This window comes from Emydura macquarii, unplaced genomic scaffold, assembly GCF_026122565.2.
Source record: "Emydura macquarii macquarii isolate MOO-44397 ecotype Brisbane River unplaced genomic scaffold, CSIRO-AGI_Emac_v2 contig_1043, whole genome shotgun sequence".
Classification (NCBI taxonomy): Eukaryota; Metazoa; Chordata; order Testudines; family Chelidae; genus Emydura; species Emydura macquarii.
The window spans coordinates 2806601-2829125 of record NW_027131180.1 but is presented as its reverse complement, the minus strand read 5'-3'; the positions used below and the strand labels follow the sequence as shown (position 1 = coordinate 2829125).

Sequence of the window (22525 nt, the reverse complement as noted above, 5' to 3'; positions counted from 1 at the left end):
GTCGGCTTAATTCTGTCTGGACTTCAGTTCAATGCTGTCAAGTTAAGACGGATGAAATAACATTAATGGGTCTGATTCTCTGCTGCAAAGTGAGTGTTCATCTACCAAATCAAAATTATCCACTTGCATTCACTGGTGATGTTCTACCCCACTTTATAGTCAGGGGTATAAACAGCTGTACAAGGAGCTAGGCAGTAGAGAATCAAGCCCAATGGGCTAGATCCTTAGCTGTACCACTGTTATGCCCTAGATGCGGTTTAAATACTTTTCTCCCTCTTTGCCCAAGTGGTACTGTGTGCGTGCGTAATGTAGCCAGGGTCTGGCCCACAGACTTGGGAGAAATCCAGGCTTTGTGATTAGGATGGGGGAGCCATCACCATCAGGAGAAGGCTAATGAGCTCCCCAGGGCTCAGCTGGTACTAAATTGGCACACCTGCAGAGTCTGAGCCACTTGGAGGAAATGAGCTTAAAAGGGAGACTTTGTCACAGGAACAGTTAGCTGACTCTTGCAACCTAGCTCTGGGAAGAAAATAGTATTTGACTCTTTGCTGTCTATCTGGCCAGATACAAGCTGATTACAGTAAGGAGAGGTTGAAGATAAGCCCTGATCTCAGGTCTAGCTGTATTTCTAGACTCTTTTGAAACACTGAGACCCAGTCCCCATAATTGGAAGGATGTTTTTAAAGGGCAAGAGTTCCTGTAAATAGTCCAATGGGACCTAAAAAGGCCCAGTCTATCACAATGAACAGCATTATGAAATGATGGATATATGCTTAAGTTTTTCTCTCTTCCTGAACCAGGTATCAGGTAAGCCTTTTTCAAAGGATACAAATCCAGGTCTCCTGGACTTTAACTGTGGAAGTAAGAAGTTTGTGAAGATGAGTTAAATGCGTGGTCTCAAGCATTCAGCAGTTTTCAAGTATTTTATTACATACGTCTAAGGACTCTAGTATCTGGTTGCTTAGAATGAATATGTGTCTAGTTTTACTGCATGACTGTTAATAAATCATGTTATTATAGGAAGAGCTGGTAACACCTATATAGACTACTTGACATTTCCAATTATAAGATTTTATTTTCAGTTGCTTATAACCTTGCCAAGTGATAACCATTTGGCTTGAAGGTTTCCATGCTGGATGTCTTCCTCAGGCTGAATTGTTCTGGAAAACGTCAGCTGAAACAGTCCAGTCATTTCAAAGAATGATGCTATGGAAAATGTTTTGCTCATTGAAAATTGTTGGCAACCTCCTCTTTGAGAAGCTATTGTGCCTCCACACTTTGGAGCAAGGAGTTTAAGTATGGCAGGAGGTGGCCTCTGTGTTAGGGATGTGTCTCTGACCAGCCCATGAAAACCTGCAAAAACTTGCCCATGTTATAAGCCTTTGAAACAATAGCAGTTTGCACATCCTCAATCGAGGCTTAAATGTTAGCAGTTAAATTCTGCCCTGAAGATTCCATCTGCACTGGGTATGCTCCAGCCTGGGGCTGAGCAGGACTTTCCCTGCAATTGCAACTGTGGACTTTCTGGGTTGAGGCACTGGTTCTGAGATCAGGGGCATTGTCTCTGTTGTGCTCTCAATACTTTTGCATTATGATCCAGTCCTTAATTACATAATCAAATGCTACATATCGCACAAGACTCCTGCCTCCTTCAGTGCACAGATCTGACCTGCTCTGGGATGAAGCAGGGTTGTGTAGCAAAACAGACTGTCCATAGGACTCCTGCTTCATTTGCTGCAGAATCTGGTACATGTGGTGTGAATGAAGTAGGAGGATTGCGGGGGGGGGGGGGAGAGAGGACAGTTTCACTTTTGAGACCGTTGAATACTGTCCTGGACAACTAGATTTTTATCTCTTACTCTGCCACAGAGTACCTGTGTGATGCTAGCAAGTCCAATGTTTCACAGGTGGTCAGTAATCATGTCCTCATTTCCTGGGTGCCTAACTGTGAAACCCTGGAGTCTGATCAGCAGAAGTGCTAGGCTCTCACAGCTGCAAGTGAAGTCAGTGGGAGCTGTGCTTTGAAGATATATAATGCTGAAAAGTCAGGTCCTTGGCATCTTGAAATTAGCACCAAAAGCTAGTGGGTATTTTTGACCTAATCTCCTTGTCTGTAAAATAGGGATAATACTTCACTCCTGTGGGGTGTGATGGTAGTGGAAAATAAATACATGAACGTTTGAAGTACTCAGACACTATAGTGAGGTGCCCAATAGAAAAGCCCATGAGGACCTCAATAATTCTGTATTCATAGCAGGATGTAAATATTGTGCAGGAAAGGTCTGGGGACCACACACTGAATGGGGATAAAACAAAATATTGAATAGCTGCTCATTAAGTGAGGACTGGCTATCCCATGCACTGAATGAGGCAGGGGTGCTGTGGAAAAATGTGGTGGTTGAAGTTGAGATTTTGTCACTGTTTTTCGTGAAAGTCGGGGACAGTCATGAGCAATAAACAAGTCACAGAAAAACAAAAAAGTCACAGAAGCCTGTGACCTGTCCCTGATTTTCACTAAAAATGGGGCTGGTTTGGGGGGGGGGGGGTGGGGGGAGGAGGAGAAGGAAGAGGGTGCTGAGAGCCTGAGCCCCACAGCAGTTAGCAGCTTCAGAGGCCCCCCCGGGGCTGAAATGGAAAATAGCTCTAGAAGTCACAGACTCTGTCACTTTAGTGACCTCCATGACCTAATCTTATCCTTAGTGATCATGTAATTTGTCCCCTTTGTGCATGTGTATTACTATACATTCTTTAAAGTTACATAGGCATAGGCACTTCCTAACTTTCGAGTGCTTGACTTAGAAATCTTCATGTTCTTTTAATGTAAGTTTTTTGTTGTTACCACTTGAGGGCTGATTCTCCACTAAATTCCTCCTGTTTTACACTGCTTTAATTTAGTGGGTTTATACAAGTAAATAACTGGTGCAACTAAGTTTAGGATCTGATCTGATTAGTTCATGCTGTCTGTTAAGCAGACTGGATCTCTATTCCATTCCATTCCAGAGACCATCACCCGTGGTTGGCAGCACTGGCATAGTGAAAGTAGCTTTGCCTCTGGCTAATGTGCCACTCTTTTTATTCAGCGTTCAGTTGCTCATTATATCTTCAGCAACCAAAAATCCATTGGGAAGAATATTTTTGGCACTTGATCAGTTTTCATCAATCATTCATACATCAATTCACAAATAATTTGTGAATATTATTGGACTGCTCTACTTAGGACTTCCACAAACATCTGTTTTGGATATCTTATGAACTCTTAAGCAAGTCTTACTCCTCCATTCTGTCTCTGGCATTTCATCTTTCCACTGCTTTATTCATAAGGTTTATCACTCCCTGCTCAGTAATAATGTGGTTTTTATCCTTTCGGTAAAAGAAATTTCTTGTTCCTTTTTATTATGTATAATCATTCCTTCCTTAACTTGTCGGGTGTCGTGTTATTCAGTAGCAGCTCTTGGTTCTGATTACAGGTTCTATATAATCTTTTACATGTCAAAAGTTGTTTGAATTGCAATAAAATAGTATTCAACTCACTTACCTAGTACATTTATTTCATTTTCAGTTATCTAAGACAATGTTTTGTCCTGAAGAACCCCGGCAGAATGAGATACAATTAATGTACCAATATTTACTAAAAAAAGAAACCCCTTGGGAGCATTTAAATACTGTCTATTGCTTGGAAAAATCTTTGTGTGCAAAGAAATAATAGAATCTATTTCTCATTGGGTCTGAACAAAAACCCCATTGAAGTTAATGGAAAGACATTGATTCAGGGGGAGTATGATGGATTGGGGCTTCCATATGCAGTTAAAATGCTTGAAGGTGGATAAGCAACCAAAGCTCTACTGAACTGACTTTTTTCCACTTCAAAACTGTCTGGCTCAGAGCTGGTCCTAGGGAATATGTGAACAGTGAGATTGGCAAGCAGCTCTACAAGCAGTTTTACTCCCCACCCTGTCCCCATTAGCCAAAACCTGGGATTAGCTGAAAGAAAGGTCTTTTTATGTTAAATAGGCAACACGTGAGAATTGAGAGTCTTTGAGGAAGTAGAGTGAGTGGCAGAGGTGGGGAGCAGTAGGGTTACTTGAACAATCTACTCTTTCTACCTTACCTCATGCAATTCATAGAATCTTAAACTCCTCAAAATGAATGAACTCAAGAGGGCTAGTCCAGCCCACTGCACTGAGGTAGGACCAAATAAACTTAGTCCAACCCTGACAGATGTGTGTGTCTTTGGAGGGTTTTAAAAACAGGTTAGACAATGGGAATTCCACAGTCTCTCATTAACTTGTTCTAGTGCCTAACTATCTTTTATGGTTAAAAGGTCTTATTTTTAACCTAAATCTCCCTTGCTGCAGATTAAGACCATTACTACTTTTCCCAACTTCAGTGGACATGAGAGGTCCGTGATCATTCATTCTTCTTTATAACAGCCCTTCACATATGTGAGGGGAGAGTCTCTCGTCTAAAGACTAAACATGCCCAATTTTTAACTTTTCCTCACAGGTCAGATTTGCTAAATTGAAGTTTGTTGCTCTCCTCTGGACTCCCTCCAGTTTGTCGACATCTTTCCTAAAGTGTGGCACCCAGAACTGGACACAGTACTCCAGCTGAGGCCTCATCAGTGCCAAGTAGAGTGGGACGGTTACCTCCTGTCTTACATGACACTCCAGTTTAATAAACACCAGAATATTAGCCTTTTTTTTTTTTTTTTTTTTTTTTTTTTTTTTTTTTTTTTTTGCAACTGCATTACCTCGTTGATGCTCAATCAATTTCTGATCCACTATAATCCCCAGCTCCTCTTCAGCAGTTCTACTGCCTAGCCAGTTATTTCCTGTTTTTGTTTTTGGTTCTCCCCCCTTCCCCCCCATGCAGTACTTTGCAGTTGTGGGGTTGCGGTCTACAAATCTGACACGAACACAGGCAGGCAAAGGTAAAGAACTCTCCCTGCCTGCAGACAGTCAAACTAGCCATGCCCTTGGTCAGCTGTGAGAAATGCCAGTAATGGAGAGACTCATCCATAGTAACTAATGAGGGCAAGTCCAGCTAGAAAGAGGGAAGAACACAAAGAGAAGGGGCAGAAGAACTGGGGACTGCTAAGAAGCAAAATCTCTTCTTTGGCTGGCCAGCCCAGCTAGCACTGAACTGCCTCTGAGAGATATGTAGCTCTCTTGGAAGGGCAGCGGAGGTATAGAGGGAAGCCCTGAGGATCAAGGACCTTTTTAATTTTTAAAAAATTGTTTATAGACTCTGCCTTTCTTGCTGATTTGAACTTCTCTTGTGTGGGTCAAGAAGTGATCCAAAGAGGTATGACTGTCACGAAACTGTGGTGACAACAGGTGACACTACAAGTTGGAGATCCATTTTTTCCTCTCAAACTAGAAGCCCCCTCCAAAAAACCCAAGAGTTGGGGGTGTGTGAAGGGGGGACAAGCAGGGACATGGTCATCCCCCAATCAGAGTGGGCACAGAACTCCTCTGGCCCTGAGCTGGCGTGGGAGACGACAGCTCTTCCAGCTGGGGGAGGCTGTTGGGGGAAAGCAAGCTTCACCAGCCCCAGGGGAAGGTGGGGAGAGCCACTTCCTCTGGCTGTGGAAGGGGGAAGATTGTCTGGCCCTGAGGCCGCACAGGGCGGGGCATCTCCTCTGTCTCTGGGGGCACAGAAATTACCCCTCCAAAAGTAGCTAAATATTATTGTTCATGCTCATGCTGAAAGTGAATCAGCTCCTACAGTGGCTGGCTAACTCACGAGCGCAATAGCAGAAAACTCTCTGAGTAGACTGACATACCAACAGTTGTTACAACCTACGACCAACCTGCTGCCTTTACAAAGCCACTTGGCACCTGCCATAGCAGGAGCTGTGCCCCTCAATCTGGAAAGCACCTCTACCACCTACTTTGCAACATGCTGGAAGACTGCCTGGAGTCCTTCCTGATAGCTTTTGAGAGCATAGTGATGGCCTCTCAATTATCCCCAGCACAAGGGACCATTGGGCTAGCCCCCATTTTGAAGGGGTAGGCTTGATAGGGTGGCTGCCCAACGCAATTGCCAGGTGAAGGCAGCCATATTAGAGCTATTGGGCATAGATGAAGAAACCACTGTGAACACTTCCACAAGTGGTCGTCTTTCCACCTCCATCTCAGGCTAAGCCATGAGCAGTCATCTTAAAACTAAGACTTCTATTGGTGCTGGTTAGAGCCAGAAACACGGATGGGACATCAGGTCATGGAACTCATCATCCTTGAATAGTTCATGCAGGTCCTCCTACCATCAGGCTGAGAGAGGGTCTGCAGACCCAATCTGAAATCAAGGATGGAAGCTACTCACCTCAGGTAGGACAACCTGACTGCTTTGGCTGTCTGGGGGCCTCCCACTGGAAAGCCACCCTGAGCCTCTACAAGCAATGAGGAGGATTGCACCAGTAGGGAGAGGAAACCTAGATTGGATGGTCCTAGCATAGGCCTGGCTGTGGGGAAGAGACCTTAGTAGATATCTCTCCCAAAGCCTGTGATCAAAAGCCATTAAGAAGACAGATGCCCCCAAACATGCTGCAGAACCTTCATCACCCACCTACCCAAGTATGGGGTTGCCCTGAACCTTAGTGGAAGGCTGTCAACCTGAGTAGAAGGCAGCATCAGGGACAGGACACCACTGTCTTTCTCCTGTAGCCAGCCAGGACATAGGTTTCAGGATTGCTCCTACGAGTAATGTAACTATGGGCAGGTATATACAATAGAAAACAGGGCCTGGATGAGGTGCCCAGGAAAACTTCTACCAGGCTTGTAAGATAACAGCAAGGAGACTCTTTCCTTTGCAGGCTCTGCATCTGATTACAACTAGTAGAAGTGGTGGGGAGACACAGTGGGAGAGACTTCCCTAAGATGGATCCACGATGACATCCGATGATACCCCAGCATTACAGTGGAACGAAGTATTGTGGAGCACTAGGACCCTCAAAGATATGTCCCCAGACCTACCCAGCCCAGTGATATTAGGACAGGAAGGGCTATGTTCCCTAAATTGGTAAGGAAGCTTCCCTTAGGATCTACCTTGGAGGATAGAAATTTGGAGGAAAAGCTGGGGACTATGTCTCCTTTTAAAGACCCTAAACTACTTGCCTCATGCTCAGAACAAGAAATTCCAAAGGGAAAGCTATTTAGAAATAAAGGAGCATTGCAGTGTGTGAAACACCAATGGCAGCTGTAGCAACAGAGACCACAGAACCAGGAAGTGGCAAAGACAAAACAGGGTGCTGGGGAGGAAGCCTCCACAAGCTAGGAGGAGGAATACCTGCCTTGGTTAAACCCGGAGAGACTGCCCAGCTTCTCAGACTTTTGATTAGAACAAAAAAATTGATGAAACCTTAAGTCGAGCATTTGAACAGGTGACAGTGATTGACAAAAAAGCAGATCCCCTTAGGGCATGACAATACACACACTCTTGCCCTAAGGGTAGACCAAGACAGGCAAATGAAGGAAGTATGAATGAAGCGGCTGATGTCCCAGGTGTATCACCACAAACTCCTCCACTTGGCAAGTGCCATACTGTGTGCAGAGCACCTAGGGGAAGACAGAACTCAGACTAGAATGTTGACACACTTTGGCCTGGGATCCCCAGATCAAAATTTTCTTCGCAGGTGTGACACAATTCATCCCATGTACACTCTTACAGTGTGATTGTGTATCATTCATGTTCACCCTTATAGTGCAATTATGTATTGTTTAATGCAAGGTATGTCATATAAGGTGTTTTTGGAATAGTCATGACATGCTGAACATTATTGTTATAGTAGTATGTTTCTTGCTGTGTTGTATGTATGGTTATGAAACTCTGCTATGTAATATTCCTAAATGTGCATCTCACATTGCTGGAATAGATCCAGGCAAACACTAAATGCGGAAGTAATTCATGCCTCACTGAGGCATGCATAAAACAACCCAACTCTTCCAAGAACAATGGACTGGCCTGAGCATCTGCTGAGGTGATGCTCATTTGACTTAAGGGGAGGAAACCATGCTGGACATGGATGATCACCTGACCTCAGGGTGTGGTGAAGGAACAGGTTAAAGGAAGAGACATTTTGTTCTCTTGAGCTCTCTTGCACCCCCCTTCTACAAGACAACATCAAGACTTCCCAATGGGGGGGGGATCCTGGATGGGGGTCGACATCCAACCAGCCTGTGGTGAGAACCATCTAAAGACTGTAAGGCTACTGAAAGTGTTAAGCTTAGTTTAGAATGCCATTTCCTTTTATTTCTTCCTGATCAAATCTGATTTATTCTTCTGGCTTATCACTTAAAATCTTTCTATACTTAATAAACATATTTATTTTTATACTTAGCTAAAAATGAATACATTTTATTAAAGCAGTGCATGTGGTTTAAGTGTGTGTAGAGATGTCATTTAAAGTGACAGAGCTGGTGCATATCAATTTCTTTGTTAAATTGACTACCCAATGAGCTTGTAGAATTCAGTCCTCTCCTTGACCTTCAGTTTGTGGACATCTGTGGTATGGTGGCTCATTCTGCACAGGATGTGCAAGTGACGCTAGAAGTCTTTAACATTTTGTATAAGAGACTTGTCTTGTCTTTGAACGTCACCAGGATGAAGGACCTCCTCTAGGCCAGCTGAACATCACCTGTGCCATCTACATAGATGGGGAGGCTCCGGAGCATGTGGAGCTTTCCCATAACTCAGTAGTTTTCTCTCCGAATGGGCTACCATTGATGAAGTCCAGCACTGGGTCAACTGCTCCAGTGCCGCAGCCTTCAAGCTGCGACAATGTGTTTTTGAAAACAGACCTTCTGAAGTCAATGAAGGTCCTGGTTTATAAGTCTGTTGTACTGATTACCCTCCTCTACTGCAGCGAAATCGTGACCGTCTACCACTGCCCCCATTAAGACCTTTGAGAGCTTCCATCTGCAGTGCTTATGTTGAATCCTGGGGATCAAATGGGAGGACTGCCAAACCAGCGTGAGTGTTCTCCATGAAGCTATGTCTACCAGCATCGAAGCCTTGCTCTTGAGAAATCAACTCCAATGGATGGGCCACTGTGTCCGGATGCCCGAGAACTGCCTCCCTTTTCAGTTTCTCTTCTCCCAGTTCTCTGCTGGCCAATGCTCAAAGGACGGCCAAAGGAAAGGGTAGAAAGACATGCTCAGCGTTGCCCTCAAGCACAGAGATAGCGACATCGATGACTGGGAAGAGCAAGCTGCTGACTGCTTGGTGTGGTGCCACCTTGTTCAACAAGGTGTGTGCCAATGTGAGGCCTAATGACTTGATACCGAGGCGGAATGGTGGCAGCGGAGGAAGGAAAAGGAAACCAACCCAGAGCTGTGCATCCCTCTCCCCCCCCATGCAACCATATGCCCCCACTGCAGAAGAACATCTGCATCTAGAATCGGGTTCTTCAGTCATCTGAAGACCCACCAAGCCTGATGGACGTCATCCTCATTTCCGAGGGACTGCTATCAACGATGAGAGTTCAGTGAGCAGACTGAACTCTGTGAGATGGTAGTTCCTAGGGTTGCATCTGGGACTGGGGATATGGGATGGTGGGGAGGGGGGTCACACCATTGTATAATCCCGTGAGTGGCTGGCCACAAGCACTCATTCACTAAGACATGGACCGCTTGTTTGCAGGAGGCTGTGTATGGGCTGGTTCACACAGCAGGGCAAGTGCAAGACAGGGCCCAGGAGTGGGGGGGATTAGGGTGACCCAGCAATATATCTTAACTATTGAAGACCAGGGGAGCATTTGCCAGAGAAACTCCAGAAAGCACACAGCAGCAATATCATAAGAAGGGAACATGTCTGCTCTGCAGGTCTTCGCTCCTTACAATCTCAGAATCAAAACAATGGTCAAGTGGCAGGGGCCTTATGAAGTGGTGAAAAGGTGGAAATAGTTGATTCTCTAGTCTGACATCTGGAAATAAGGAGAGAACAGATTTATCACGAACTTGAAACCATGGAAGGCCCTGGAAGGCCTTTTCATCATGCTTTTACCCTGAGAAAGTGGAGGTTGGACCACACGTCGACAACTGCACTGAAGTACATTCTGTGCCCTTGGGGGAGAACATAAGCCTTGAACAAAGGAAGCAGGCACTCCAACTGGTGGCTACATATGCAAATATGTTCTCTGCCTGACCCGGGAGGACACATAGCCCAACATCACATCAGTACTGAATCATAGTGACAGATACCAAGGAAATTAAGGGATCGTAGAAAATGAGCTGAAAGCATGGCTGGAACTCTGGTAATAGAAATATCACAAAGGGAAGGGAGACGTCCTACTGTATTAGTTCTAGAGGGTTTTCTATATTTTTGCATAGACTTCAGGAATGACACACACACTCTCTCTCGAGAGAGAGTCTTTGCTTGATGAACTGAGGCTTCCCTCCTGAGGGAGGGTGGATGATGGGGGGGTCTACAAAATGCAAGCAGAACCCTCCCTGCTTGCAGACAGCCAAACTAGCCATCCCCCTGCTCAGCTGTGAGAAATGACAGTTATGGAGAGACACCCATAGCAGCAGCAATTAATGGGAGTAAGCTGGGAGGGGGAGAGGGGTTAGGGGGACTGGAGGGGGCAGAGGAGCTTTGGACTACTAAGGAGAGACAACTCACTGCAAGCCAGCTTGCCAGAGGAGTTAACAGACCCACTCTGGGGTCTGTAACCCTTTTGGAGGGGCAAAGGAGGTGAATGGAGGTGAAAGGCCTGAGGAACAAGGGCCTCGACATTTTTTTAAAAATAAAATGTTCATATTTTTCTTGTTTTGATTTGAACCCCTTTTTGTCTGTGTCAAGCAGTAACCCAGATTGCCTGGTTGTGGTGTGACTTTTGCACAAGACTGTATTCATCACAGCTGATAGCTTGTCTTTATTGAAATTCAGCTTAGTATCAGACCAATTCTCCAATTTATCAAGGTCCTCTTGAATGCTTTGTCCTCCAAAGTGCTTGTAACCCCTCCCAACTTCATTTCAGCTACAGATTTTATCAGCATACTCTTCACTCCATCATCCAGGTCATTAATGAAAATATTGAACAGTACTAGACCTAGGACAGACCCCAGCAGTACCCCACTAGGTATATCCTCCCAGTGTGACAGCAAACTATTGATAACTACTCTTTGAGTATGATCTTTCAACCAGTTGTTCATCCACCTTTTAGTAAATTCCTCTAGACCACATTTCCCCTGTTTGCTCATGAGTCCTGTGGGACTCAAAAGCCTTACTAAAATCAAGATATATCAGGCCTACTGCATCCCCCTGCATATCAACTACTCCCCAGCCCCTTCCCCATCCATTAGTTTAGCAGGCCTGTCTAAGAAGAAAAATAGATTGATTTGGCATGATTATTTCTGGACAAATGCATGTTGTCTATTCCTTATATAATTCTTACACTGCCTCTAAAAACACTAACATTTTTCCATCAGTCCACATACTTTTCTTAATTATGTGTGTTGTGGCAGCACCTAGCAGACCTAGTGAGGGATTGTGATCCCACTGTGTAAAGCAATGAACGCAGTAAAAATAACATTCCTCGTTCCTTTATTGGAAGAACTTTCAGTGTAGGTCAAAGCTTACCATTCCTAGTGACTTTTTTCCTTCCAGCTGTGCTCTAACCTTTCCTTGGTTCTCCTGTTGACTTTCACCTATCTGCTTTCTGTCTGACAAAACAAGAGAGAATGTCAATGACAGTCTCCTGCTGATTAGGTAAATGTTGATTCATAAGTGTAATAATGTTGACTGATAGTGTTTGTGCTTGGAGTGAAATAATATGTATTGTCCCTTTAAAAAGAGAGCTGGAAAAAGCTCCTATAAGTTCCCAGGGAATTTATTTGGATTCTAGGACTTCGTGAGTGGGAAGAGCAGGTTTCAGAGATTGCATGGAAGGCTAGGGGCTGTTCCAGCAGTGGAGGGTTGGAGTGGAGAGTACTGGGCTACATCCTCTGCACCAATGATTTAGCCAGTTCTAAGCCCACCACTTCGGCAAGGGGCATGCCATGAGGAAAGAGCTCCTGTGTGCTACCTCACTATTCATATGTTCTCCTACAACCAGCTCTGAGTCACAATGCCTGGACGTGTTGCCATTAAAGAACTGGAAAATGTGCTGTAGTGTAGAAGACTGAAGGAGCTCAGTCCATTTAGTCTGTCAATGAGGATGCTAAAGGGTGAGTTGATAAGTTTATAACCACTACATGGGAACAGAAACTTGATGCTAGAGGGCTCTTTAGTCTAGCAGACAAAGGCATAACAAGATCCAATGACTTAAAGCTGAAGTTAGACAAATTCAGACTAGATAAAAGGTGCAAATTTTTCACTAGGAGGATAATTAACCATTGGGCCACTTCACCAAGGATTGTGGAGGATTCTCTAACATTGGTAACTTTTTAAATAGACCGGATCTTTTTCTAAAAGATATGCTCTAGTTCAAACAGGAAATGATTCAGGCATGGCCTATGGCCTGCATTATTCAGGAGGTCAGACTAGATTATCACAATTGTTCTGTCTAGTTCTATAATCTATGAACACAAGTCCAATAGAACTTTATTTGGTTATTCTCCACCTTTTCAAGCATTTTAATTGCTCATCTAGGCTCTGATCCAAAGTCCACTGAGGAAAGCTGGTGCAGATCCAAGCTTTGTAACTTAGACCTCTCTCTAACCCATACCTTGAGATTATCTCCCCTTCTGAGTTGTGCCAAAAGCCTTGTCGCGGCAGCCAAGGATTGAGTCCAGGTTCTTTGAAGAAGCTTTGGGCTTGCTTCTGCACTTGGACAGAGCAGAGAGGGGTGGCTGCAGGAAGCTGATTGAATCTCTGATTCATAGCCATCCAGCATTGGCACTAATTAGTCCTGCCCCTTTGCAACTTTAGCTTAATGCTATCAGCATAAGAAGCCTTCCAGAATGTCCTTCCAGTGAAGAGTCAGTCATAGTCAAATGATGCTCTACCATATGACTCCCTCCCACTCCCCAGAATATCCTCTATATGCCCCCTTCTTACCTGTACCCTGGAGAGTCGGTGACACAAGGGCTATAAGGCTGTCTCCATCGGCTTCAGAGCAGGGGAGAGTTCCTGCACAGGGGTGGTGGTGGGGCCCCAGTGCTGGCCATAGCAGACTGGAGAATCCATCCCTATAGATAAAAAGTGCTTCCTGGACCAATGTCTGCCCTCAGTTCCAATCATCAACCTGAGTGAAGTCCATGTAATATTGAATCGATAAGGTTCAATGAATGTACATTTGTGACAGTTCACGGGGTACCCAAGACTGCGAGTCACCTTGTTAGCTCCTTCTTGCTTGGAATAAGTGAGGGTTGGTTCCCTAACACTACCAGCAGGGTCGGCCTTAAAGAAAATGGCGCCCTGGGTGAACTTGTATCTTGGCATCCTTTCTTTGAGTTTAAACATATTTATTGCTGCACATGCAATGCCTAGAATTAGTAAACAGTATGTTACAGGCATGTATTGCTCTACCAAAATCTCTTTTCTTGTAATAGATTCCTCAAAGAAAAAATATAATTACTGTATTTCCCAATATTTGCACATCTTTGGTTTTCTTTTTCCTGGAATGATCAGAGAATACAAGATTTGTTTTTAAATTTTTGGTGGTACTTTTCTCTCTTGTATTTCTTAGCTTCATACTTGTCTTCAGATTGTAATCTTACTTGTATATTTAATAACAAAATGAGCCAATTTAAAATAAATTTAGCTTCCTTTTTTTACTCTGGAGAATCAATCATAAAAAAGTGGGTGTAAAAAGCATTAATACGCTTATGCAATTATTTCACTCTATAATGACTGGAAATGTATCATTCAGATTTGCAATTTTTAATGTATGCATATTTTAATGATACACTTGATGTTTTTCCTAACAGTATGTAAATATCATTAGAAATTTAAGTCAAACAATGTGCTGTGTATATTTATTATACTTAGCAAAACATGGATTGCATATTTTTCTTCAAAGTGCATTAATATCATTTTTAGGAATTTAGCAAATAAACATATCCAGTGTAAGTTGTGTTTAACCATGCAATGCACGCTGAACTTGCTTAACAGCATGTCAATATTGCATCAATATCATCATTAGAAATTTAGCAATCAAATAGATTTGCAGTATATGCATGCACTACATATCTCTCTTAACAATATGCCAATGTCCTCGTTAGAAAATCAGCAATCAAATGGAGCTGTAGCTGGGGCATATGTTAAACATGTGACATAGAACCCAGAAAGACTTTCGTTAGCTTAAGTTTATATTTTTTGTAATCATGAGCTTATCTTGATACCACCTTTTACAGCAAAACCTTTAAAATACTGTTTCTGTAAAAACAGTAGCATATAAACTTTTCCCCATAAACTCTAGTTAATAGTGCCTCCTGGTCTGAGCCCTACAGCACCCCTGTGATCACAGCACCCTGGGCAGTTGCAAAGGTCGTCCACCCCTATGGCCGGTCCTGACCAGGAGCCTTTCAGCTGCCAAAGCAATCTCCTTGGAGCTATACCAGCCCTGTCTCTGCCTTGCAGGTTAACAAGAGGTGCAGCCTAAATGTACCCCTGTTATACCCAACCCCGGCCATGGGCTATTCACAGAAAGTCAGATCTTTGACCCCAAAGGAGCAATGTATGCCAATTTTACTTTAAACTGCCATTCGTGTGTAACATAGAGCCCTTCTCATGAAATAGAAGAGGGTTCATTTAAGAAAGAACCGAGATGGAGACAAATGGTTATAATACAAAACACAATAATAAAATGTGATCTACATTTTATTAATAGTTCCCTTTTCTATCTAATAAAGTAGGTTCCTCTCCATAGCAAAAAGAAAGGGGGAAAAAAAAAAAGTTGTCTGTTGCAGAGCTGGCTGCCTTCCCGGGAACCAGAATCCAATCTCTCATGAAAAACACCCCTGCTCAGCAAGACGTCTGCTCAGTGAGCAGAGGGTCTTTTTTCCCCCTCTCAGCTACTAAATCAGTCTTTTGTCTTTATTCACAGACAGGGTGATCTCCTGTTCATGTTCTGTCTTAGCTGCAGATGGTTCTGAGGGTTTTTCTTTGACTATTCTATGATAGGGCAAGGGTGGGCAATTGAACACTACATTATATAATTGGCTAACCAGGGAGAGGTGATACTACCCTCCTGCATAAATAGGTCATCACTGAATAATATCATTCTATGGTGACTCCTTTTAAGCTTAAAACCATAAGGGCATAACCTTCAATATAGTTAATTACTCCTTAAATATTACTCTCACACACATCACAGCATGATTAGGAACACTGATAAATTGCAAGTTTCAGTAGAGATTTTGTGTTACACTTTATGGATTAATACTCTCAGCCATGTATCTGATGTAGTGAGTTTGTCAGTTCTAAGCTGAGTTTTCAAAGAATAGGCCCCTTGACAAAGGTTCCCCTGTGTCACAACATTAAGGCAGAACTTGGCCTATATATAGCAACTGATCTTCAGTGATGATGTTTCATTTATATCAATTATGTTGAGGGCAGATTCAAAAATGCATTAAACAGGATGGGTTAATCACTACAATGTCTGCAGCGAAATATTTATTAGATCAAAGTTCTGTCAGTTTTCTGCGAGATAGAAGCAAGTAATTAGCATAAGGAGACTTAGTCCCTCACTAGTGCACAGAGAGTGAGACAAATAATGCTAATGAAAGTTATGCATGTAAATCCCATATGCATCAATATGCAAACAGACAATGGAAGCCTGAAGCCTACATTCAATACTTGTCTTAACAGAAAAAGAAGACCAAACAAACAACAGATGTTGTAGCGTTTAGTTAGGTTGTCTCCCTGTATAATAAGGCCATTAAAAAAAAATCCAAACAAACCAAAACTAACCCACAGTGGAATTAACAAATACATCCTAAAGATTTAGAACTAAAATCTCTTTATTTCCCATGAGTATTCCCCTCTGGCAAGAGAATAATTTAAGCCACTAGACCTTCAAAAAAGACAGAAAGCAAGTGTGTGACACACTCAACCTTGTGGTCACTTTTATATCCTTTGAACACCAGACCAATTTATGGTCATCTAGTCCAACCCCCTGCTCAAAGCAGGACTAATCTCAGCTAAATAATCCTAGTGAGGGTTTTGTCAAGCCGCAGTTTAAAAACCTCTAAGGATGGAGATTCCACCACCTCCCTAGGTAACCCATTCCAGTGCTTCACCACCCTCCTAGAGAAAAACTTTTTCTTAATGTCCAACCTAGGTCTCCCCCCCTGCAACTTGAGACTGTTGCTCCTTGTTCTGTCGTCTGCCACCACTGAGAACAGCCTAGCTCCATCCTCCCTGGAACCTCCTTTCAGGTAGTTAAAGGCTGCTATCAAATCCCCCTCATTCTTCTCTTCTGCAGGCTAAACAAGCCTAGTTCCCTCAGCCTCTCCTCATACGTCTTGTGCTCCAGCTCCCTAATCATTTTTGTTGCCCTCCGCTGGACTCTCTCCAACTTCTCTCCACATGCTTTTTGTAGTGGGGAGCCCAAAACTGGACACAATATTCCAAATGCGGCCTCATCAATGATGGTAGGTGGAGTGAATTACTGGAATAAGCAGTGAAGGTCAAAAGGAAATATTTTACAAGTAAAATGAATTTGAATGAGACTATTGGAAATAGAATCAAATTCAAAGATGAGAACGTTCATTTGCGCGCTGTCCCTGAGAGGAAAGATACTGTGATGATGAGTTACATCAGGTAAAAAACCAGGCCACATACCACATTTATGGGTTGTCCTTCTGCCACTGATTAGAACATAGTACCTGAATCTAATCTTACATCACAGTAACTCTGACTTCAGTGGAGTTACCCCTGGATCTTACCGGAACAAATGAGAACAGAATCAGGTCCATTGTGGAGCCATCTAGACTGAGATGAGTCAAAAATTCTATTGTGAAGTATTTTGTTGAAGCTGAAATCACTCCTTTGCAGAGTGAGCCTGAAAGGCAGTTTGCCCCACTTTAAGCATTGTACCAGATATGCTTAGAGGGGATGTAGGCAGAATGGACATGCAGCAGGGATGCATTACGGAAAAGGTCTCTGTACCAGCCTTCCATAGGCTGTTGCAGAGATGAGATGGCCATGAGAAGGCACAGGAAAGGTCCTTGGGATTTTTATGTAAGTGGAGCCATGGCCCCTTGTGCAAGTAGTGTGGAGGAGTTGGGGCTTACCAAAGGCTATATGCTGCAGATCACAAAACTCACCCTTTTTTTGTTGGGATTTATTAATTTAAAAAAATTATTAATAAAAAAACTATGTTAAGTGCAGGCTTGATTGCTCCCAGGGTTCCTCCCTCAGGACTAGTCAGCCTCCACACTAGATCCTCTTCTTAGAGAGCCACTCCCACCTCCTTTATATGCAGGTGAAGTAACAAGCCGTTTGCCTCAGTGAATCAAATGAATGTATTTGACTCATTGTCAGCCAGATCAATATATGGTTTGCCAGCCAAACACTGCCAGCCTGTTGTATAGGCCACCTGAGTATATAGACTGGAATAGGAGCCACAAAGGGGTGGCTGTATTGCAGCCTCGAGCTGGACTCCCTATTGTGAGGTGGATTTCACCTCCCCCAACCCACCTGGACTTCTCACACACTGAACATGATTACTCAGGTTTTATTCATATGAAATAAATTTCACTGTTTTCAGTTTATGTTGAGCACAGAGTCTCTAGGGGAATTAAATGCCTGCAGCTGGCCTGGGTCACCTTGCTTGGGCTGAGGGGCTGTAACATTGCTGTGTAGACATTTTGGTCTTGGACTGGAGCCAAAGCTCTGGGACCCTGTGAATGGGGAACCCAAACATCTAAATTGCAATTTTTAGCCCCACAGCCTGAGCCCCTTGAACCCAAGTCAGCAAACCCAGGCCACCTGGGGCCATGCCATGCAGCTTTTATTCTAATGCAGATGTAACCTGTGTGAATCTCTCTACTGGAGTCAATTTAATCATCTAGGAGGAAATTCCTGAAGAACCGGGGTATTATTCAGTGAAATCAGTTCTTATCTTCTCATGTACTCCTACACCAGGTTTCAAGCCTGTTTTGTAATAAGTTCTTTCCCCCGTAGTTCTGTTGATTCCTTCTCTACAAGGCATGTGTTTTTTTTTTTTGTTTTTTTTTTTTAAATCTAGTCTGAAGTTGCCATACCAGGCAAGTTACAGCTGGCACCTAAGGGATTCATTCTGCTCTCACTTATCAACCACATGTTCTAGATTTTCAGTGTAATTAAGACCAAGAATGTATTCCATAGCTGAGTTCACGTAAACCATTTTGTTACTGTGTGGAGCTTCCTCAAAACTCAATCCTGGCCCCTTGCCTTAAACCCATCATTTTAATAAAAGTATTAAAATAAATAATTTTTCATCTTTTATGAACCTCAGCTGGTGCAAAACTGATGTAGATCCATTGACTTCCAATCCCTTAGCATACGTTAGAATAGCCTGAAGGCTACGCTAAATTATATCAGCGGCCAGTGGGCATCCATTAGAGCAGCTGGGGTCAGGGAAGCCCCATCCATCCTCTTTTTTTAGGTCAGGGTCTCAGTTTTACGTCTCTTCCAAAAGACAAAACCACAAAATATCCATGAGTATCTGTGTGAATGCAGAGGATCTACTCCACCCATGGATGTTCATCACACCAGGGAAATCTTCATCTGGCCATTTAAGCAAGGTTTAAGTCTGCTTTGCATTGCTGGAATGGCACAAAACAGACTTAGGATATGTTTAAATGCTACAGTGGCGCAGCTGCAGTGCTTCAGTGTACATACTACCTATGCCGAGGGGAGGGGTGAGTAATCCACCTCTCTGAGAGGCAGTAGCTTCACTGCTGTAAGTAATCCACCTCCCCGAGAGGCGGTAGCTAGGTCAATGGAAGAATTCTTCTATTGACCTAGCACTGTCTACACCAGGAGGTTGGGTTGGTATAGCTACGTCACTCAAGGGTATGGATTTTTCACACCCCTGAGAAATGTAGCTATGCTGATGTAAGTTTCTAGTATAGACCAGGTCTTAAAGGAGCAGAGTATCTGTGGGTTTCATGGATATTAAAAAATCTCATATTCCATTATAATTGTTTAGGCTTTGACATTGCTAAAATATCTTTGCCTGTTTAAAAAAAAAAGTCCATATTAACTTGGTTGATAGATAGTATCTGGATTCACAAGCAATGATGTTATGGTTTATGAACTTTTTCTCCTAAAACTCTTTGCATCTCAAATTAACTTTCTTCACATTGCATAAAGTCCTTATTTCTGTGTCCTTTCCCATATGTCCTTTGTTCCCCACACAAGCTAATCTTTACATAGGCTATGCCAAGACTTTGTTTGGTGACACCAAAAACCCTTCCAGTCTTGCATCTACCTAAGATTGTCTCCTCTGCAGTGCTCAGCTCTTCTCACTGCATCATTCACAAAACCTTCTCAAGTTTGCTGTTCCTTTAGTTAGTCTGGCTGTGGATTTTACTCTTGAGTTTGGAACACAGCTCTGAGATGGTTGTGTAATAAAATAAAAATAGTATATTAACAACGAACAGATATTTAAGCGAAGCTTGCCAGTTCTTAGCCAGGTTCCAAAACACAAAACCTGAAGTGTTTGGTTTCTTTGTCCCCTCAGGTGAAAGATACTAAAATGGCTTTTCGCTTCTGCTTATATTTCCCAAAACTCGTTGTGTCCCCAGAGTCAGGATGACTCTCCGCTGTTCATCCCTTCCTGTTGACTTCCCATCCCCTGGCAGATTCCTACATAAATGGAACTTCCATTGTTTTGATTCCATAATGCTTAATTTGCATTGGAGACAGGTAAATAGCAACCTTCCCTCCTGTCTGGGAGAAAACCTGGTTCTCCCTTTGTTTGTTTAATCACAGATTTTAAGGCATAATATCAGGAGTATTCATAATTCCTAATATATTGTCAATACATACAGTTCACAGTGATATTAATTACCAATGTCTCACCAGCTCATAAAAAACCTTTTCTGATACACTTGTAGAGTACAGTAATAGTGTATATTACTTCAATGGCTTATTTTTTGGAGTTCAGGCCTCCTTTTGTCTCCTTGGGATGTCTGGAGCCTGTCACACATGTCCGTGGCATTACTCTCCTAAGCCTCTATCCCTGGCTTTTTCCCTTTCTTTGTTGCACCCACTTATTCTGTCTTGCCTTAGACTGTAAGATCTTTGGGGCAGGGACAGCCTCTTACAATGTGTGTACAGTGTCTACCACGATGGGACCTTGAACCTTACTGGTGTTGGGGTTATCACAATACAGATAGCAATGCTAATCATAGCATAAAAGATATAATAAACATAGGTGTTTATAGAGTTAGATATGCTTTTTGGCCGGGTCTCTAGTCAAGTTGCCTTTCTACTTTTGTAAATAGATGGGCCAGAGCCAGTAATATTTTTGGCTATGTACTAGACACATGGTCAAGATAAGCTTAATAAAGTACTAAAGTCAGGCAAGAGCATTAGTGATAGGGAAAAAGCTAGGTCTGCCGTTCCAAGTGAGATCCCAGTGGTGCTATGGTAAGCATGATTGAATCTGAGGTGTGTAATGCACTCAGATATAATATTATTAATTATTATGATTGTTATTTTTTATTAACAGGGGATGTTAACTACTTCATTGTCACAGTGGGACAAACAGTTTAATGCTGTAGGACAATATTCATTTACAATACTATGAGAAGCAAATTACAAGAGAATAAATTTGGGCACCATCAGCAGCCTCCCTGTAGCATGTATTCCAGTCAGCATCTGACGGTTTTTAACACTCTTGAATGTGACCTGTCCACTTGTATGCTGTCAGATGCTGACGTGAGCATGCGCTGAGTACATACTGCCAGTGGGCCACTTGCAGGCTTCACAAAGTCATTTCCCTTAGTTACGACATTTTCTCCTACTCAACAGTGAATCCCAAACTGTCATAATCATCTTTCCCCTTTGCCTTGCTTCCAAGACGAGGAAGGGAATACAATAAAATTTAAAAAAATGTGACCCCCCCCACCCCCAACCTTTCCAACAAAGAAATGCACTAAGTGGGCTCCGCGTTACAAAATGATAAAAATGCCAGTGCAAATGTTTGCTGAGGAGGAGTGCAAGGGTTCTGCAGCTGTGAAGGATGGCTGATTTCAAACCAGGGTAAGGACAGATGGATTAGGCAGCTTAGAAGTAGGTTGGAGTAAATTGCTGGGTTGCTGGGTGGGATTTCAGGAGGTTCTTGTGGTTAGGCTGGAACTTGGGTTAGGGAATTTGTGTGAAGGCTAGTTTTCTGATGGGTATACTGGTAGGTACTAGTTGAATGCTATTTAACGAGGTCTTTAATAACAACAAGCATTTGCCCGTAGCATTCAAAGCCTGCAGTCAGCAGTCCCCAGTCCATACTAGGGATGTAAACATTTGTTTAATTAAGAATCTAAATATAGAACGTTTAAACGGTTAAACGTGTGGTGGGGGAGAGCCATGCTGGGCTCGACTCCTCACTGCCAAGTGAGAGCTGCCTACCTGAGGCTTCCCTCCCACCACATATGTAGATCCATATCTGGGCAGCTCACACTATGGGGAGCTGAGCTGAGCCCAGCTGGGGCTCCCCTCCCACACTGGGCTCAGCGCCTCCCCCTGAGCACGAGCTGCCCAGCTGCTCTTGCTTGCGGGGAGCCAAGCCCAGCTGCTGTTTTTCTATCCCCCCAGTTGAAATGGATTTAAATGGGTTTAAAACTTTTAAACAGCTGATCACCGTTTAAACGTTTAGGCTTTTTCATCCCTAAACCATACCTATGGTTGGGAAAGAGCCCTGCAGTGGTGAAACATCTTTTTTTTTGGTGTCTTCTGTCAGAGTTCAGGTAGTGCAGCACTAGGTGTGAATACGTTTAGCTGGGATCAGTCTGGAGTGATGTTCTGGAATGTGTGGCTAGCTAGGTTATAACTGTACCGTGAGTTTCATAGTTCAGGTTTGAGCACACATTCCCTCTTCAAGAAAATGTGGCTTGAAACTTGTCCCAGCAGAAGAAATTTGAGAGAACAAAGAAGAATTTATGTTTTCATGACATTATTGAAATGGATCTGACATCAACTGAAAGCAATAGACAACATTAGGGTAATGACTAAGGACTGGCCGGAAAGACAAATAACAGGTAGACAATTTTTGAGTTGAAGGAATATTTCCAGAGACTAAAATATTCAGCCTCCATAAATCCAACAGCAAATATGATATATTTATAGTTGTAAGGTAAATTTTGAGAATGCTTCACAGACTCAACACGTAAAGTGACAGAGCAATATTTTCCTTACTGTGGAAAAAATATATCAGTAACTTCTATTTTGCTTCAAAGCACAGTATTACAAAGTTGCCAATTACTGAAATTTAATTTCTGCGTGTTTTTGTCTCCTTTTCATGTGTTTATGTGCAGTATGCTGCACTTATGAGGACAATGTTTTTAAAGAGATGTACTTCAGTGGCTGCTTATAAAGTTGGCATTTATGCATCTATTACATTACATTCACTTTATATCCTTAACCTATAATT

At 43.0% G+C, this 22525-nt stretch overlaps 1 long non-coding RNA gene across 2 annotated transcripts in view; it reads left to right on the top strand.

Moving 5' to 3' along the window:
- Positions 1–588: 588 nt before the first annotated feature.
- The window catches only part of LOC137151062 (uncharacterized), a 43422-nt gene continuing 21485 nt past the window's right edge, over positions 589–22525 (top strand). For both annotated transcript variants that reach the window (XR_010919152.1, XR_010919151.1), the window contains exon 1: positions 589–807. This is a non-coding gene — a long non-coding RNA (uncharacterized lncRNA). The remainder of the gene's footprint in view (positions 808–22525) is intronic.